General features: G+C 43.4%; 1 protein-coding gene across 9 annotated transcripts in view; it reads left to right on the top strand.

The window, feature by feature from the left end:
• CASR (calcium sensing receptor) overlaps nucleotides 1-19293 on the top strand; it is a 91948-nt gene that overhangs the window by 29871 nt on the left and 42784 nt on the right. For 2 of the 9 annotated variants that reach the window (XM_072812265.1, XM_072812264.1), the window contains one exon: nucleotides 13609-13755. The exons of 6 other annotated variants lie outside the window; for them this stretch is intronic. The gene's annotated coding sequence lies outside the window, so the exon portion shown is untranslated. Of the gene's footprint in view, nucleotides 1-9598; nucleotides 11920-13608; nucleotides 13756-19293 lie in introns of those variants that run through there. One more of the 9 variants, XM_072812269.1, reaches the window with a different exon arrangement.

Below are 19293 nucleotides of genomic sequence, written 5' to 3'. Positions count from 1 at the left end.
ATAAAATACTAAAACAAAACATCAATTAGCCTTCCCTCTATTTTAAAAAATGTATATATTGGTTTTTAAAAAAGCAAGTAGGGATCCCTGGGTGGTGCAGCGGTTTGGCGCCTGCCTTTGGCCCAGGGCGCGATCCTGGAGACCCGAGATTGAATCCCACGTCAGGCTCCAGGTGCATGGAGCCTGCTTCTCCCTCTGCCTGTGTCCCTGCTTCTCTCTATGTGTGTGTGACTATCATAAATAAATAAAAATTTAAAAAAATAAAATAAAAATAAAAAAAGCAAGTAATCTTTGAAAAGACCAAATTACCCTTGACCAAAAAAAACAAAGAAAAAAAAGCTCATGACACAGTATTTCCACCTCTAAGAATGAGTCCTAAGGAGATAATTGGACAAGTGTTTTTTTTTTTTTCTTTTTTTTGGACAAGTGTTAAAGAAGTATTTGAAGATAGGTTAATTGAAATGTTGTTTGTAATAGAAATAAATAAATAAATAAATATCTTAAAAGCCCAGCAGGATATGATTGGTTATGTAAATTTTGACTCAGTTATACCATTAATCACTATGAAGTGATTAAATATGATTGTTATGTATTAATAGAAACAACTAGATTTGTCAAATGAAAAAATACTGGGTGAAATCCCATTTTTGTAAAATTATACATGTATGTGTAAATATATAGTCACCAAAAAGAGGTCTCTGGTGATGGCTTTTTGGGGTGATTTTTAGTTTTCTGTTTCTTTTGATGTCTTCTTTATACTTTCCTACATTACTTATATATTTTACAGTTAGGAAATACTGTTTTTAAACAAAAAAAAATTAGTTTCTTTTCTTAGTAGATGATATAACTAACTTCAATTTTTGATTCTTCCTTTTATATTTTCCTAACATTTTACAATGCAAATATCAAACATGGCTTGACTTATTATGAAATATGTCATTCATACTAGAGATAATATAATATACATGTATGATTAAAGAATAATAATAAAATAGATATCTATGTACCCATAATCAGCTTAAGAAAATTAATTCTTTGGAACCCCTCTTTGCCTCTAATCAAGCCCATCCTGTTCCTTCCTCCAAAGAGGTAACTATTCCCAAATTTGTATTTCACATTCCTTTACCTTATAGTTTTATGAAATATGTATATGTTCAAGTTGATTATGCTACATCTTGTGTTACTTTAATCCACACTGGTTCCTATGTAATGAATGAGTAAATAAGGGAATTGTGTCAATATACACAAAAGTCACATCATTTAATAATATTTTTCTCACACATAAATATTCTGTACTACTATGGAGCAGTAGCTAACTGCAGAGGACACTCACAAGGTTGAATGCAGCAAGCTGTGAATTTCTCTGTTCACAAAACCTATTCACCCCAAGTTCTTCTCTTGGCTCATTTTATCCTCATACTCTGGGAAGGGCTTGTACCTATCTAGGAAGTGCTTATTATACAGTTCTTCCTGACTTTCAGGCTTAGGATCTTTGTGCTAAGGCAGCTTCCTCAACCTTCCTTCAGCCTTCTTCTAAGAAGCTGTTTTCTGGGGTGCCAGGGTGGCTCAGTTGGCTAAGTGTCTGCCTTTGGCTCAGGGCATGATCTCCTGGTCTTGGGATGGAGCGCCACTTCGGGCTCCCTGCTCAGAGGAGCCTGCTTCTCCCTTTCTCTCTCCCTCTGCCTCTCTGGCTGCTTGTGCTACAGCTCTTCTCTCTTAAATAAATAAATAAAATCTTTTTAAAAAGCTATCTTCGGGGGCAGCCTCGGTGGCTCAGTGGTTTAGCACCACCTTCAGCCCAAGGTGTGATCCTGGAGACCCGGGATCAAGTCCCACATCAGGCTCCCTCCATGGAGCCTGCTTCTCCCTCTGCCTGTGTCTCTGCCTCTCTCTGTATCCCTCTGTGTCTCTCATGAATAAATAAATAAAATCTTTAAAAAAAAAAAAGCTATCTTCATCTTTTCTATAAGATCAATTCTAATATTTCTAGACATATTTATTTATTAAGAATGCATATGTCTTATAATCATCCTAATGTTTTATTAGTATTTTTATTGGTTTTATTAATATTCTGTTTACAAAGTTATCTAGAATGTTTTCTATTTTTCCTATAGGAAAATAGTCCATAATCTCTGTTACTGTAAATGCATGGTTTTACAGAATGAGTATTTTTTAAATACATACATTACATTATACCAGAGACACCTGTATCCCTAAACCATATTGTTTAATTTGCATTGTTTTGAATTTTGTTCAAATAGAATCATACTGTTTGCATACTTCAGTGTGCATTTCTAAAAATACTGCATTTGTGAGAGTAATCCATGTTAATGACTAGAGCCATGGTTCATCCACTTTCACTGCTGTGTAGAATTTCATTCTATGAGTGTGCCAAAGTTTATCTATCCTGTCGATCAGCATTTGGTATTTGGAGTTGTCTGGTGTTACTTTTTAAATGTTGTTATAAACAGTGTTGTACGTGACTCCTTGGCAGACACGCAAGAGTCTCTAGGGCATTCTACCTAGGGGTCAAATCGCTAGGTGCTAGGTTTAGGGTATGCACATCTCCATGTTTACTAGACAATGTGAAATAGATTTCCAAAGTGATTTTACCAATTTAAACTTCCACGATCAGTATATGACAGTTCTCATTTATCTACATCCTTGCCAACAGTTGTTACCAAATTGTAATTTGATTACTGATGTGTGTTTCTTTCCTTGTCTATTCATATTTTTTTCCCCTCTAAAATGCCTTTTCATGTCTTTTGCCCATGACTTTTCCCATCGGGAGGCTTCTATTTCTCCTTCAATAGGAATGCTGTATATTCTGAATGGCACTTCTTTTTCAGTTACGTTGCTGCAACTATCCTCTTCCTGTTTGCAGCCTGTATTTTTCACTTTATAGGATCTTTTTTATGAATAGCTCTTAGTTTAATGTAGTTGAATTTGTCATCTTTTCTTGTATCTTAAACATCTTAAACTTATTTAAGGAACCTTTTCATTCTTGGGGTTATAAGCCATTCTACATTTTCTTCTAATTGTGTGTGTGTGTGTGTCTGTGTGAACCACAAACCTTTTTTTAATGGAAAATGGAACACCTTGTTAATGGAAATCCTGTCTTAAAATGGCAGAGAACACATTTATTTAAAGAAAAAAGTGAATTCACATTGTATTGAGCTGCAACATGGTGGCGGGATTTGATTTTGTTTCTTAAAAGATTCCACAAGTTCAGTGTACCTCTTGAGAGTCAACAGTTCATCTGCCTGGAAAATCAGAGTGAGTGGGGTTTAGTAGTGGCAGATGAAGTGGGGGTACAGGTGCGGGTAGGAGCAGGGGCGGGAGTGTGAGACTCTGCTTCCCTAAGTCCTTTGCCTATTACATTTAAGTCTTGAAGCCATTTGCAGTCCATTTTTTTTAACTTTCTTTTTTTATTTTTATTTATTTATTATTTATGATAGTCACAGAGAGAGAGAGAGAGAGAGAGAGAGAGAGAGGCAGAGACATAGGCAGAGGGAGAAGCAGGCTCCATGCAGGGAGCCCGACGTGGGACTTGATCCCGGGTCTCCAGGATTGCGCCCTGGGCCAAAGGCAGGCGCTAAACCGCTGCGCCACCCAGGGATCCCTGCAGTCAATTTTTGTGTATAATTGATTACACGTCCAAATTCACTTTTCCCACATGGTTAACCAGTTGTCTCAATGTCGTTTAGGTATAGTCCACTCTTTATCCCACTGATATAAAACCATCTCAATTATGCAAGGTTCTGTATTCTCTGTTCTATACTAATTATCTTCTCTGCCATTATCAACTATTTCAATTATTCCAGCATAATATTTTTTTGGCAGCTAGTAGGGTGAGCCCCCCCTCCCACTTTCTTATTCTTTGGGATTACTGAATATTCTAGGCCTTTGTTCATCCATACAAATTATAGAAGCAATTTGTCAAGGTGTGTGGATGCAACACACAAATCTGTTGAGATTTTTATTAGAATTGTAGTGAATTATAGATCAATTTGGGGAGAATTTACATGGTAACAATATTGAGTCTTCCATGAACGCAGTAGAGATCTCAATTTATTTAGATTTTCTTCAATATCTTTCAATAATGTGAAATTTTCTCCAAAAAGTTCTTGCACATCTTTAGTTCATTATGTTCTTGAGAAACTTACTATTTTCTATTATAAATAGTATTTGTTGGGATGCCTGGGTGGCTGCCCAGGTTTAGCGCCTGCCTTCAGCCCAGGGCGTGATCCTGGAGTCCTAGAATCGAGTCCCCACATCGGGCTCCCTGTGTGGAACCTGCTTCTCCCTCTGCCTGTGTCTCTGACTCTCTCTCTCTGTGTCTCTCATGAATAAATAGAATCTTTTTTAAAAAATAGTATTTATTTACAAAGTATATATTTCTGTTATTGATGATTAATAGAAATGCAATTGGCTTTTATCTACCATATAACTGGCAACTTTGCTAAATTCTCTTATGAATTCTAGTTATATATATGTAGATTCTAAGATTGTCATGTTATCTATAATTAATGACAATTTTATTTTTCTAAACCTTACACTTTTGATTCCTTCCTATTATATTACTAAATTGTCTAAAACCTCTGAGAAGTGTTCAAGAGAAATGATGATCGGGCATCCTTGGCTCGTTCCTGATTTTGAAAGGAGGGCTTTTAACATTTTCATCATTACATAAAGTGTTTGGCACCTCTAGCATGGAGAAGCCTTGTATATTGGAGCACACTTTTCTCATACTTGATTGGGAAGAGCTCAAGTTTAGCCCTGGAGTAAAAGACAAAATCCTATGCCGTAGATCTAGATTATTTAGGCTAATGTAGTACAGGAAGAGGATTTTCTTTGTGGCCACTAGAATTTGACATTGGGGTTTGGGGCCAAAGCCCCAGCAAATATTCTCAGCACAATTTTCCTCTGATACGTTGAGGGCAGGATTTGAGTAGTTCTGGGTCCCAGCCAAACCACTTCCTAATACAGTGGGTGGGTATCAGAATCACAAATTGGTGGGCCCTACCTCAGAGCTTATGACTCAGCAGGCATGGGGTGGGCCTCAGAATTTGCATTTCTAAGAAGTTCTCAGGTGATGCTGATGCTGCAAGTCATAGAACCACACTTAGAAAAATACTGTGCTAGGGGCCCCTGAGTGGCTCAGTTGGTTAAGCATCCAGCTCTCAATCTCAGCTCATTTCTTGGTCTCTGTCTCAGCACATACCTTGTGATCTCAGGGTTGTGAGTTCAAGCCCATGCTGGGCATGGAGCCTATGTAAAAACAAAAACAAAAACAAAACACTGTCCTAATACCATCTCTTTAAAACATCCCAACAGTATCAATCAAGAGACAAGGAAACAAAATTATTAAAATGCCTGAGAAGGAAGGAGGGACACTGCAACCACGATTACCACCTGGACTCCATGACTAGAGGATGATAGATGGCCACTCCAAACATGGGAGCAATGAAAGAAGAGGGAAACACAGGAGGAAATGGGAGATTTGGGACAGAACAATGAAAAGAATTCCTGAGAAAGTATGAAGGAGACCACAAATAAGCAAATAAATCAAGTGGGGCTCTTTATTCAGTTTGCACCCAACAAAGGACATAGAAGGGAAGGATGACAGTGAGACCCCCTTTGGGAGGGGCAGTGACAAGATGGCCATTTAAGCAACAATTCCTTGCTAAGATCTGTTCTATAAAGAGATGGGCCTCTGCCAAGTAAGATACTAAATGCTGGATAAATCAGAAACCCAAAAAAAAAAAAAAAAAAAAAAAAAAATCAGAAACCCAAGCCCCAGGAAGTAACAGACTTAATGCAAGTTTCCTATTAAACACATAAAGTGGATTTATTCTTAAAGTAGATATGAAAAGGGAAGGTACTACAAACAGACAAGCCTTAAAGTCATGTTCATCACCTCAGGAACTGAAGTCCCTGCCATAGATGCTTTTACTTGGGTTCAGGGACAATGAAGTGGCAGGAGTGGGACAGGGAGAGTTGGAGGAAGTTGGATTCATTGCCCTACTGGAGGGAAAGCAGTACCAGAGATGCCAGGGAGAGCCAAAGACTAACCCTGCACATAGGACTGGAATCATACCAGGCTTTTGATCCTGGATTTTTACTCTACAGTATAAATAAGCAAGTGATAAAAGACAGGAAGGGTATAAGTTCTCCATTCCCCTTCTCTACCGGCTGCCAGCCAACTTCCTGTCAAGGGTTAGCTGGCTCTCTGGGCCATCATGTCTTAAAGCTGTCTCTCTGGCTTTGATGATTAGTGTACAACACCTCATAGCTGGAAGGAACCACAGAGGTGGTCCTCACCTGCTGGCCAGGAGTGACTAACCAAAGGTCAACCTCGGTAATTGCATTCATTTACTTTATTTTACATATTTGTCTTTAGGATTGTTTAATTCAGTTTATTTACGTGTAAAAACATATAAATCAGTATCTCCATATTTGCCCTATAAAATCTGAAAAGCTTGCCTTGGATATATGTAGTATGTTGCCTCTAGGTAAACTCAAGTAGTTTCATATGTATAAGTGCATAGAAACCATTGAGAATTATATCCCTGTGAGGGATTTTGCTCCCAAATTAGCTACAAACAATTTTTTTTAAATATTTTATTTATTTATGACAGATACAGAGAGAGAGAGAGAGGCAGAGACACAGGCAGAGGGAGAAGCAGGCTCCATGCACCGGGAGCCCGATGTGGGATTCGATCCCGGGTCTCCAGGATCATGCCCTGGGCCAAAGGCAGGCACCAAACCGCTGCGCCACCCAGGGATCCCGCTACAAACAATTTTTAAGCAAGTTGCTTCAATGTTCTGGGATTCACTCCTCTTGTGAGGCTAGAAGTAAAAGACTTTAAGTTCCAAGAAGTCTCTCCACGGGATCCCTGGGTGGCACAGCGGTTTGGCGCCTGCCTTTGGCCCAGGGCGCGATCCTGGAGACCCGGGATCGAATCCCATATCAGGCTCCCGGTGCATGGAGCCTGCTTCTCCCTCTGCCTATGTCTCTGCCTCTCTCTCTCTCTGTGACTATCATAAGTAAATAAATAAAAATAAAAAATAAATAAAAAATAAAAAGTTCCAAGAAGGAAAGGTGTGGTATAAATTCAAGATAATTCTTAAAAGTGTAGATTCTTCTAGTGGGACATGAAGATCCTCTGTCCACACTCACCCATAGTCAGATGTCCCCTCTGCTTCCCCCATCCTTGTTCCTCCAGCCTCTTCCTGAACACTTTTATACCCTCACTTGGGGAGGCATATATTTCCATTGTTTTCTCATGCTATTGAAAACCTACTAGGTTTGTACCTCATTACACAGTTTTGATACTTAGAAAATTCTTTCTTACATCACCCAAAAATCTGTCTCCCTGGAATTTCTGCCTGTCTGTCCAGTCCTGTTCTTGGTACCCACCAAGAAAAAAAAAAACCTAAGACCTCTTTCAGCATCCTGAGGACTCTAATCATGTCCTAAGAGTTCTTTTCTCCCAACAAACTATCAGGGTTAGTTCCACAATTTTTTCTTCCTCACGGCTTCAATCTTTCTTCCTTCCTTCCTTTCTTTCTTTCTTTCTTTCTTTCTTTCTTTCTTTCTTTCTTTCTTTCAGATTTTATTCGTTAAGTTTATTTGAGAGAAAGAGAGCACGATGTAGGGGCAGGGGGAGCAGAGGAAGAGGGACAAGCAGACTCCCTGCTGAGTACAGAACCCTACAACGTGGGGTTCCATCTCATGACCCTGAGATCATGACCTGAGCCAAAACCAGGAGTCAGATGCTTAACCAGCTGAGCCAACCAGATGCCCCATGACTTCATTTTCAAGCTTTCATTGTCCTGTTTACCTTCTCTGGACTTAAGCTAGCTTGTCTGGATCCCCTTCTCTAAGATTGAAATATACATACCTGGACACCGTGTGACATAGGAAGTCTAGGCCAAGGCTGAGTACGATGGGGTTCTTTGTCCTCCTGGTCCTTGTTAACAACCCACTGCTTTAGTGGTCACCTGACCCTGTGACTCATATATTGCCTATAGGCATTATAGACCCCTTCCATTTTTTTTCTTACTATTTGAGTGTAGTTGCTAAGCCAATATCAAAAACACCTATCTAAATTACTCAACACTCATTTTTTTATCTGCTAATTCGACAACCATAGCAAAGAGAGGTCAAAGATAATTTAAGATGACTTGCACAGCTGGTCCCTGCCTATTTCGGCTGTGGTTTCTAAGAGACGCAAGCCCTCCACTTGAAGATATCTTTCTCATTTCTTCCATGTGCTCGTTCTCTTGCCCAAATTCTGCCCGTTGCCCTGGGCCTATGTCAAGGAACTGTCTACCCACACTTGGCTCCTCAACACTTGACCGTGTGTTATCCCCTCTTCTAGAAAACTCCAAGGTGACTTTTGAAATTACTTGCATTTTTGTTGTTGTCATATACTATTTCCTTATCCCTTTGTCCCTCTGATCTTTCATTTGCCAGATCCTTTCATTTACTCTTTTAGGTTTGTTGATTCTACTTTATGACTCTGCTCTCATTTTTTTCTACCTACAGCATCCACTTGAGCCTTTAAAGAGTCTTTTTTTTTTTTTTTTTTTTTTAAAAAAAGAGCCTTTAATGGAGAATATCCATCTTGCTCATTAAAGTCTTTGATTTGTGCTGGCTTCTAAAAAAAGCTGTCTTCAGAACCTCTCTAAAAATATGCTACAATAGCTTTATAATATCTTAAAAGGGGATATAGACAAGCAGTTTTAGAGATGGAAGAGAATCAAGTTCTCCAACTGTATGATTCAGACAAGAGGATGCAGATGCAACTTTACTTTCTCTTAGATCAGAATGTTTAAAAACCCCAGAGAGATAGTGGACTAGGCGGGAGGGGTGAGATTGGGCTGGGAACCTCAGGATCATTGAATGACACATGCTGAACACATCTGAGTCCCAACTCTGGCCCAACAGAGAAAGATGTACTACTATTCAGGTACATTCAGTTGTCATTCACTCTGTACTTGGATTATACAGGAACACTTTACAGTCTAGACTCTAATGGTGAGAATTTAGCCAAATAAAATCTCTCTTGGCTGCTAAGGAGTCCTTGGAATGAAAGCATCAAAGAAAAGACTATGTCCCCTAACTGGGCACACGGCAACAGGGCAGTAAGGCCAATTCCTTGTTTGAAAGCACCTATAATGCAGTATTTTTTCAATGACTGGTCTAGGGGTCACACAAAAGCCCATGATAAATGACTTGCTTTTCTTCAGAGTCATTTATTAACCTCAGGAGTGTGGAATGCATCACCAAGAAACTAATCTTTGCCGCTGAAAGGACATAAACCAGAGTTTTCTGGACCACTAAGGGGGAGGGTAGAAGGAAAGGAGGAAGTAAGTTTATCCTTGCCTTTGCAATTCTCACAAATATGGCTGCCTCACCATTCTGAATAACAGGCGGACAGAGAGTCTTTGCCCACACATATGAGAGAGTTGAACCATTCTATGATTGTAGCCCCCTGCCTCCAGGAGTGAACCAAAGACACAATTGGACAGTTGGGCTGTGAATGAAGCATAAAATGACTTAATTTATTTTAAATCAACACACTGGTATGTGCACAGCTAAATGTGCACAGCTCGTTTAAGTAAAGCTCATCTCCTTTTAAGTAAAGCTCTTTGAAGGGCTTTCCACTTATCAAATGATGCTTCTGTTGCTCAAAAGATTTTGGGGGAGATGGATGCCAGAAAACACACATGCACACAAATGACAATCATCTATCTACAAGTCGGAATTAGCTGTTAAAATTGTGCCATATTTCCTTCCAACATTTTTATTTAAGAACTCTGTTTCTGGTGTGTCTCTCATTAAAGCAAAACATGGCTTATTATAGAGATTTCAAGTAATGCAGAAAAGGACAAAAATTAAAAGGCTTTTTAAACACCTAAAAGTCCATCATTAATATTTGGTGATATTACTCCAGGAAGTTCTCCCATATCCCATTCTTTTGAATATCATCAGTTTTGACAAAGTTTCCATCTTTGAGGAAGGATTTGATCTTTGGAAATAGGTCAAAGTTACCAGGAGCCAGCTAAGTCTGGTGAACAAGGTAATGATTAAGCTGAGTGACAAGATTTTGGTGCCAAGTCAGGTGTAATTGGTTTTCTTGGACAGCTCAGAAACTGGCTCTAGGAGAGGCACCCATGTCAGAAGTGCTCTGAACTCCAACAAGAGCTACCCTCCGAGGGGCTGTCTCTGAAGGACGTGTACATGGGGTGGCAGAAACTTTGGAAAACATAACGTCTGGAACTGCTCCAGGGCTGTGTCCCTTGAACACTGTGGGCCTCAGTCAGGTCCTTACCCTTGAGGAGCCTCTCTGTTTGCTCATCTTTAATGGGATGTTCGTAATGTCCACTTTCCATGAGCAGTTATGAGAATCTAATTCGGTCATGGACATGAAAGCACTTTTGTAAACCATCAAGCCCTACACAAATGTAAGGCACTATTATTTAAGTATATTTGTCAAATTAATCTTGTTTCTTGATGGGCACACCTCCTACAGACACAGCCTCCATGGGCGGCCACATAATCGAAGCATAAGTGCATAGAACTGTTCTCTCCCCTTTTAGTTTCCCTGGGCTGCAGGTTTATCCCTTCAAGGCTGCCTTGCCCTTGACCTCATGATCATTTTATTTGATTTTTCCAGCCCCTGAGCATGGGCAAGGGAAATCAGAAAAGAACTGGTGGGACATTGTTTGAATCACCACCTCTGGCATTTCTAGCTTTCAGTAGCCTGGGGGGAAAGGGGTGGTAAATGATCTCAATCGGGGGTGTCTGTTTTGGAATTTTTAAAGGATCTGGTCCATTTATCTTTTACCTGTGTTTTTGACATTATCTTTCACAGACCAAGGGAATCTGAGAACAGTTAGGAGTATTAAAAAGGGCAAGAAAGATTATAGTTATTTTATCTACAAAAAAGGGAATAATAACTGTACCATCCTAATAGGTGGTTGGGGGAACTAAATTCTCGGCACTATTTATGTAGCCAGTAGAGTCAAGCACATAAAAAGTACTCAGTAAATGTTAGCTAGTATTCTTGGTGCTATTATTAACACAAAGATTGAAATTCATACACTCTAGAAGTTATAAAGATGTCAGTGTACATGCTATTGGTGACCTATGGCACATGAAAGAGGACCTCATCAATAATGAGCTAGTGTTACTCATATATAGATTTAATTTCACCATTTTGAATTGTTTTTTAATTTATCTTTTATCCATTCAACATGTGTTTATTGAATATTTACTATATATAAGGTGCAATGATGGGAAAGTATAATTCTATGAGGTCAGGTAGCTGAGTGGACCCCATCTTGTGTGGATGAAGGGGGAGTGGACAAGAAGGATTCAGGGAGTTTTCTTCAGTAAATGAAATGTGAGCTTAGATCAAAATAATGAACAGGACTAATGTAGCAAAGAATGGGGAGGAACAGATTCCCAGTGAAGGAACAGATGCAAAGGCATTAAGGCTGGAAGGAACAGGGAGGGCATGGTCACATCTGCAGTAGTGAGAATAATAGGTTGTACAGCAGAAAATGAGGTTGGGGACTGGAAAGGGTTAAACCAAGCAGGGTCTTGCAGATCACTATAAGGATTGTGCTGTTGACCTTCACAGCAAAGGAAGCCACTGAAGTAATTCAGGCAAGAACATGAAATGACTAGATTTCTGTATATAAAGGTCACTCCCACTGCAAGGAGAAGAATGGATTGGAGGGGAGCCCAACTGAAGCAGGGATGCAATGGGAGAAGCCATCACAGCAGGTCACATGAGGATTAATTGTAGCTTGAGCTACGGTGGTAGTGGTGGAGCTGGGAAAGAAGTGAAAATACTTAAGTGGCAAAGTCTAAAGGATCTCATGATGAACTGGATATAGAAGGTAGGAAAGGAAGGGGTATGAATAATCTACTCGTTCATTCATCATAAATATTTATTGGGCTCCTACCAAATTTCAGACACTGCTAAGTACTGAGGATGCAGTTGTGGACAAGACGGACAGGTCCTCGCCTCAAAGGGTTTACAATCTAGATTTGGTGCTAGAGAGTTGATAACAAGCAAACAGATAAACAATCACCTTTGCGTTTGCAAATTACAACTACATGCTGCAGAGTGTGTGATTACAGATATAAGCGCTATGATGAAAAAGCACACAGGGATATCAGACAGCTGGGGTGAGGGCAACTTTTGATAGGGTAGTCAGGAAAGACCTTCCAATGGAAGTGACATTTAAGGTCAGACCTCAAGGATGAGGAGACAGCCAGGAGGAAAGCATTCCAGGTAGAGGGAACAGTGAGGCCAACGAGCTCAGTGTGTTCCAGGAACAGGCAAGAGACTAGGGTGATTAAAAATAACGAACAAGGGACGCCTGGGTGGCTCAGCAGTTGAGCGTCTGCCTTTGGCTCAGGGCGTGATCCCGGGATCTGGGATCAAGTCCCGCATCGGGCTCCCTGCATGGAGCCTGCTTCTCCCTCTGCCTCTCATGAATAAATAGATAAAATCTTTTAAAAAATAATAATAAAGGGGAGTCATACAAAATGGGGCTACAGAAGCAGATCATTGTCAGTCTTTTTATTAAGATTGTATTTATTTATTCATGAGAGACACAGAGAGAGAGAGGCAGAGACACAGGCAGAGGGAGAAGCAGGCTCCATGGAGGGAGCCCGATGCAGGACTCAGTCCCAGGACCCCAGGATCACGCCCTAGATCTGCAACCGCTGAGCTGCCCAGGCGTCCCCATTGTCAGTGTTTAAAAGATTAACTGCTACGTGAAAAATGGGGACAATTGGATTATTTTAGGCAAGAGCAAAAGCAGAGAGATCAGATGGGAGCCCGTCATTCAGGTGATAAAAAATGATGGCTTGGACTAGGGGTGTGAACTAAGAAGTAGACAGATATGAGGTGGACAGATGCATTTTGTAGATAAACCCAACTAGATTCACTTAAGATCCAAATGGCCCCTAAAGCAGCGGTGGCTTGATTCAGCTGCAGAGGTTGTCAGGATGGTGTAACCTACTTACAGAAACAGGATCTATAGTTCGTCTCCTGAGTCCGGGCAAGGGTGGGGCTGCATTTGTTCAAGCTCCAGAAGAGCAGGCTGTTGGCACCAGGGAGACCCAGGCTGGATCAGGGATCAGAGACCAAAGCTGGCACCACAGTAACCCGGCTCAGGGTTCACCAAGGCTAAGATCACCAAAGTCACCACAGCCCAAAGGGAAGGGGAAGTCTGTTGAGCTAGGTCTCATGCCTTCCCGGAGCCAGAAGTGAAAACTGGTTCAACACCTGGGTCAGGGCGGGACCACCCATGAAGGTTGGAGTGGCAAAGCCACCCGTTTAAGATTAGAGGGATGAAGAGGTACCATCTATGACATCAGGTCGATGAGACATTAGTGGATGATTCAGACATGTGAGCTCTGTTGTAGATTATCAAGTACTATGGTCTCGATGTTGTTTAGCTTCTTGTGATTTTGATGAGAGGACTTCTGCCTCATAGACTTAGTTTGACCTAGAGTGTGTATAAGTCAGCCTTTTGGGAGCCTCACTAGGAACATACTTGCCTTCCCGATCCCAGATCCCATTCTCTGTTTCGCTGCCATCTCAGCAACATTGTGCACATAAGGCAAGATACTCAGAATTCTGTGGCAAGTTTCAGCTCGGTGCTGCCCTAACTGCTATGTCTGCACGTACCTATGTATAGACACACGTTGTATCAACCACGGTGAGTATGTGTGGTGGCCGGGGCATGGGTAATGGGCGTGGGTAATGGCTACGTCGAGGTGCATTAACCTGCAGGGCAACAAGCATCTCCATGCTTGCTATGAAGTTAAAGAATAAGCAAAACTAATCTAGAGCGATGGAAGTCAAATAGAACTTGGGGGTGTAATGGGAGAAGGCACGAGGGAGTCTTCTGGTGTGTTGGAAGTGTTCTATGTCCTGATCCGGATGGTGTTTATATGGATGTTGTACATTTGTAGAAACCCATCAAGCTGTAGCTTTACGACTTGTGAACTGTATTACATGTAAGTGATGCCTTAATAAAAACGTTTTTATTAAAGAGAGAAATAGAAGAGATACCTGGACCCAAGGCAGACAAGACAATAGAAGGGTGGCCCCTTCTGGTATCAAGCACAGGGAGCAGCAGTGTGTCTCTTCCCAGAGCTTGTTTGCATCCGACCAGTCCTTCCTGCCCTGCTTCCAGTCTCAATCCCCAGCCAATGCTAACGCTACCCAGCAACATGTAGAAAGGTTGGCAATTCATGACAAGAAGCCAGGTCCAGTGAAGTGTCACATAGTACTGATTATTTCCAACCACTGGGAATTCAGTGCGACACAGACTGAAAATTTCTAGAGAAATACAGAGTGGCATCCCTGTTAGTCATCCATCGGTATCCCTAATGGACATGGTTAAATACAAATAAATAGATTCTAAAACACCAAGGATTTACAGCACTATGAGCTTGAGATCAGAAGAGAAAAAATAAGAATAAGAAAATTACCAGAATGAAATTATATTTGTCTTGCTTTTCAACTTTATTTACTGTGTCCTTTTCTTGGAGATTCTGCAATGCACATTGGACTTTTTTTTTTTTTATAAATTTATTTTTTATTGGTGTTCATTTTGCCAACATATAGAATAACACCCAGTGCTCATCCCATCAAGTGCCCCCATCAGCACATTGGACTTTTAAAGGCACTGATAAGTCCTACAGTCAACAGACATGTTTACTTTTATCTCACACAGTGTTTCCTTATATATTTGATCAAGAACACTTTCAGAAATTGTACTGTAAGGCTAGCATTTATGTTTTTTTTCACCTCATTTTCTTCTTTTAAGAATTATTAAGGCTCACTTCCAACTGCCATCTTGGGGCTAAAGTCTCTCGTATTCCAGCCCCAGCCTCTCCCTACCCCAGTTTTAGGGCATTTCTACCCATAGCAAATTTTCACCTAGAGGGTCCACATGGAGAAGAATTGGGATCTAACAGGGGTTCAGAGGGAACTCTGAATACATTAACCTTTCATTCAATAAATATGAAGAACGAACCCAGGGGGCATGGAAGAGGCTCGATTTCTGCAGTTTTTATTAAGCCACCTTGAGAACTGAACCCTGAACTCAATGAATCTTAATGAACAACCTGGCAAATATAAAACACCTTTGACTCACCTCTGTCTTCTTTGTCATTTAACTCCCACCACCTCCCACTTCCTCTTAGAACCACGAGGCTAGCACATTTTCCACACAAACACCTGAATCCACAGCTATTCGACCCCCCCGCCCCTTCCTGCCACAGGCACATGAACTGAGAGTCCTACCAGAAAGGGAGAACTGGGCTGGCCTCTTCCTTCCAGGACCTAAGTGGGGTTGGGCTTTCTCTGAGATGGCCACTAAAGACAGCATCACTATTCCAGAACAGATTCTACAAAGTGAGGTAATGGAGACCCTTGGAAGGACCCATGCCCCGCTGGGGGGAAAGACAATTCACGTTGTCTTGAGCCTTAATTTTCCCATCTGCTAAGTAATTCCAAATCCCCCACCAGCTCTAGTAGCCCACGTGCCCAGGGTATGTGCGTAGAGTGCCTGGCAGCTTGCCCACACCACTTGCCCAGGAGACTCAGGAAGCCTAGAGGACGTCTGCTGAGCACATTACTGTATCATTTCTTAAATAAACAAAAATGAAAACTGTTCTCCTATCAGCATCTACATGACTCTCCGGCCAGGGCAGTGTGGCTGCCTCAAAGGACCACGTCCCTCCTGAAATGTACACACCTATGAGGGACCCCAGCAGTCTGAGGAAGGCGTGGACTAGGCTGGTCCAGTGGAAGAACACTGGATCAGGAATCTGAAATCTGCTTCCAGCTGAGGCTTGGCCAGTTCCCAGCTGTGATCGTGGGCAAATCACTTAACCCCCTTCCGTCCAGATGCTCTTGTTGTTGCTGTGGTTGGTCGCTGTTTGTGCGTTTGTTTTCAGCATTATGGGCCTAACACTAGGAATCCCTTCCCTGTCTAGCTCACGAAGATGTTAATAATGCTCCATCTTTCCTTTCTAGGTCTACTCATATTTTTTAAACCAGTTGGTTTCACTGGACATGCTGTTCTGTAAATTTGTTTTTTAATTTACTTAACAGCATCTGATGAGTACTGTCCTATGTCTTTAGGTGGTTTTGCTGCCTGGTTTTAAGGACTGCACAGTCTTCTGAGATTGTACCATCTTGGCCTGCCAGTCCCCGCTTGTTAGATTTGGAGTTCCATTTTTGCTATTAGAAATAAACAGTGTTGCCAGGTGCAGAGAAAAGGAAAGAACCTGGGCTTTTCAGATCGAGATCGCACCTCCTGAGGCTACTGCCGCAGCCTCATCTGTCTCTGGCTGGAATTGAGACCCTGAACACAGGAAGGACTGAAGGACTGGGCACTTAGAAGAGAGGAAGAGGCTCAGGACAGCAGGGCAGGAGCTGTATGCGTCTGTTCCTTGGGAATCGATGGACCAGACACTTCTATGTCTGTTAGAACAACAACCTGTGAGATACAGGCTGTCCCCGCTATACTTGCCGTAGCCAGGGTGAACTGGATCTGCACCCATGGCCTCCCTGTTAAGAGGGGATCAGAACTCCCGCTGTGTCACCTGCTCCTGTGCCTTCACCCACTCTACCCCCTAGCAGGTATCCTCCCTTCCCTCCCCCGTCTACACGTTCCATCCCCCAATGCCTTCCTCCTCTCGGGTACATCCCTCAGATACCCACTGACTTATCTTACCCGGGAATTCTCAATCACATATTTAGCATTTTATTATAAATGATCTCTCAGATTCCTTGGGTTACCACAGTTGATTTATACAGCCTTGCCTACGTGCAATAAAGTGCCTACAAGATAGAAAAACTCAGGTTTTTCTGAAAGTATTGTTAGAATTTAATAACCCCACGATGCTGTGAAGGTAATCTATGCCGAATGTTTATTGTATAAATTTAAAATACACGCTTTAAGTCTGCTAAACATTTTTTGCCAGCCTCTATATTTCTGTCTCCCAGCTCCACCCCACCCTCAAAATCAGGACACATACTAGAAGCAAAATGTCCTACTTTCCTCCTGGAGTGTGCTTATGGGGTTTATTTGCATTTCTGTTAAGGTGAGTGTATATTTAATAACAACTGTAGGGCGCTAGGGTGGCTCAATGGTTGAACATCTGCCTTTAGCTCAGGTCATGATCTCGGGGTCCTGGGTTCGAGTTCCACATCGGGGCCCCCCCAGGGTGGGGGGGAGCCTGCTCCTCCCTCTGCCTATGTCTCCGCCTTTCTGTGTCTCTCATGAATCAATAAATAAAATCTTTAAAAAAAAAAAAACTGTGGCAGCGGACAGGGCTCACAGGTGCCTCCACTAAGCAGTTGATAACTAAAATGAGGGAGTGAAAAAAATAAAAATAAAAGGGAGTGAGCTAAAAGACCTCAGCTATCCTTCACAAATTCAGAATTCTGTATCGTTCGGACATGATATTGTAATGTTCCAGTGCGATGGCTCTTTCCTTCACTTTCTTTTGTAAAAAGTTTGCACACTGAAAATGAAAAATGAGGAGCCTTCCTTCCATTCCTTCCGCGGATGAGCTCTACGAAGGGAGAGGACGCACATTCGCCTTCTACCGCGGGGAGCGCTGCTGGAGTCTGGCCCTGTGCCCTGGGCGAGCGGCTTCCCCTCCCCGTGCCTCAGTTTCCCCGTTTGTAAATGGGAAATTTGGCCTAAACTTGGAGATGCTCGCCTGGGTTTTACTGGACTCCGAGGATGTGCTCATGTCGCGCAGATGGGTCCCTGGTCCCAAGTTACCGGTCACTCGTGCGGGGGCCTTCGGCCCTGGCGCCCCCGGCGGCCGATCGCACGGGTCGGGCCCCTCCCGCCGCGGGGCCTCTCGCCAGCCCCACGCCCCGCGGGTCACGACGGGCGCTCCCGGCTGCTGACGCCGCGGCCGCGCTGGCTGCAAATCGATCCGCGATCTTTCTGCTCCAGCACCGCCGGCCCCGGGCCGATGCGGGCGCAACGACGGCGGAGCTGCGCGGAGCGACCCGCGGGGCTGCTGACGGCGGAGAAAGCGGCCGCGGTCCGCGCCCCGGGCCTCCCCGCCCCCCCCCGCGCCCCGGGCGGTCGCTGAGCCCCGGGCTGGGGACCAGCTCGAGGCCCCGCCCACCGCCGAGGCCCCGCCCCGCCGAGGCTCCGCCCACCGCCGAGGCCCCGCCCTACAGGACGGCCCACCCGGGCCGCCGAGCCTCCAGCCTCGTGCAGAGGAGAGGCCCAGCCTTCCCGCCGGCGGCTGCTCCCCAGGGGGCGTGACCAGAACCGGGGTCTCCCGACCCCTCCAGCCCTCGCCCTCCACCAGGGTTTTGCAGCCCGAGGCCTTCCTCCTGGTTCCTTCACACACGTGCTCCCGCCTTGTTGCGTTGACCTATGAGACCGACGCACGAAAGATCAGAGACCCGCACCGCGGAAACCTGAAACCCGCCTGTCCCCGCGGAATCTGCAGCCGACCTCCTTGCCTGCTCCGCTTGCCATCAGCTCCGACTTCAGGCAGCTTGCTCAGAGCCATCCTCTGGCCTGCGGTCACCCTGGGGGACACCAGGAAACGTGCTGATCGGGCTCCCACTGTAGGAGTGTCACGCAGCAGGCATCCGCCCCGTGGACAGGATGCTAACTGCATCTCTGATCCAGCGGGCTTGCCGCCCCAGCCCTGGCTCCTCATCGGGCACTTGCCCTTTGAAGGCAGCCGGGCTGTGGCCGAGCTACACAGGTGCATTCTGGGACCAGAGAGAAGCAGCAGAGTGAGCTCTCTGCGCAATCCAAGGAAGAGGGGAGACGTGAAGGGCATTGCTATCCTCAGGTTAAGAACTAACATTTAGCCTATCCTGTGTGCCGGGCTCTACGGTAAATTCTTACAAGGTTATTTTAACGTGATCCTTACAGCGACCCCACCATCCTTATCCCTGTTATAGATGAGGAAACAAAAGCTCAGAAAGGATACAACTTGCCCCGTGTCACCAACTAGTAATTGTCAAAGCAGAGATTTGCGCCTGTCACGTTCAATCAGAGCCTGTGCCTTCAGCTGCTGATGCCCTGCTGTCTCTCGCTGGAATGAACATTTTGATGTGAAGGGAAAGGATAGTAGATGAGGAATGAGGACATTTGGCTTCCATCCTTGCTCTGCCTCTCCACAGAGGTAACAGAAGTACCTCTCACAGAGGGAAAAACCTCAAATCACACAACCTCGTTTTGTGATTATAG

Source organism: Canis lupus, chromosome 35, assembly GCF_048164855.1.
Source record: "Canis lupus baileyi chromosome 35, mCanLup2.hap1, whole genome shotgun sequence".
In the NCBI taxonomy this organism is placed as follows: Eukaryota; Metazoa; Chordata; class Mammalia; order Carnivora; family Canidae; genus Canis; species Canis lupus.
The sequence above is the reverse complement of the archived record's forward strand: the minus strand, read 5'-3'. Positions and strand labels throughout refer to the sequence as shown.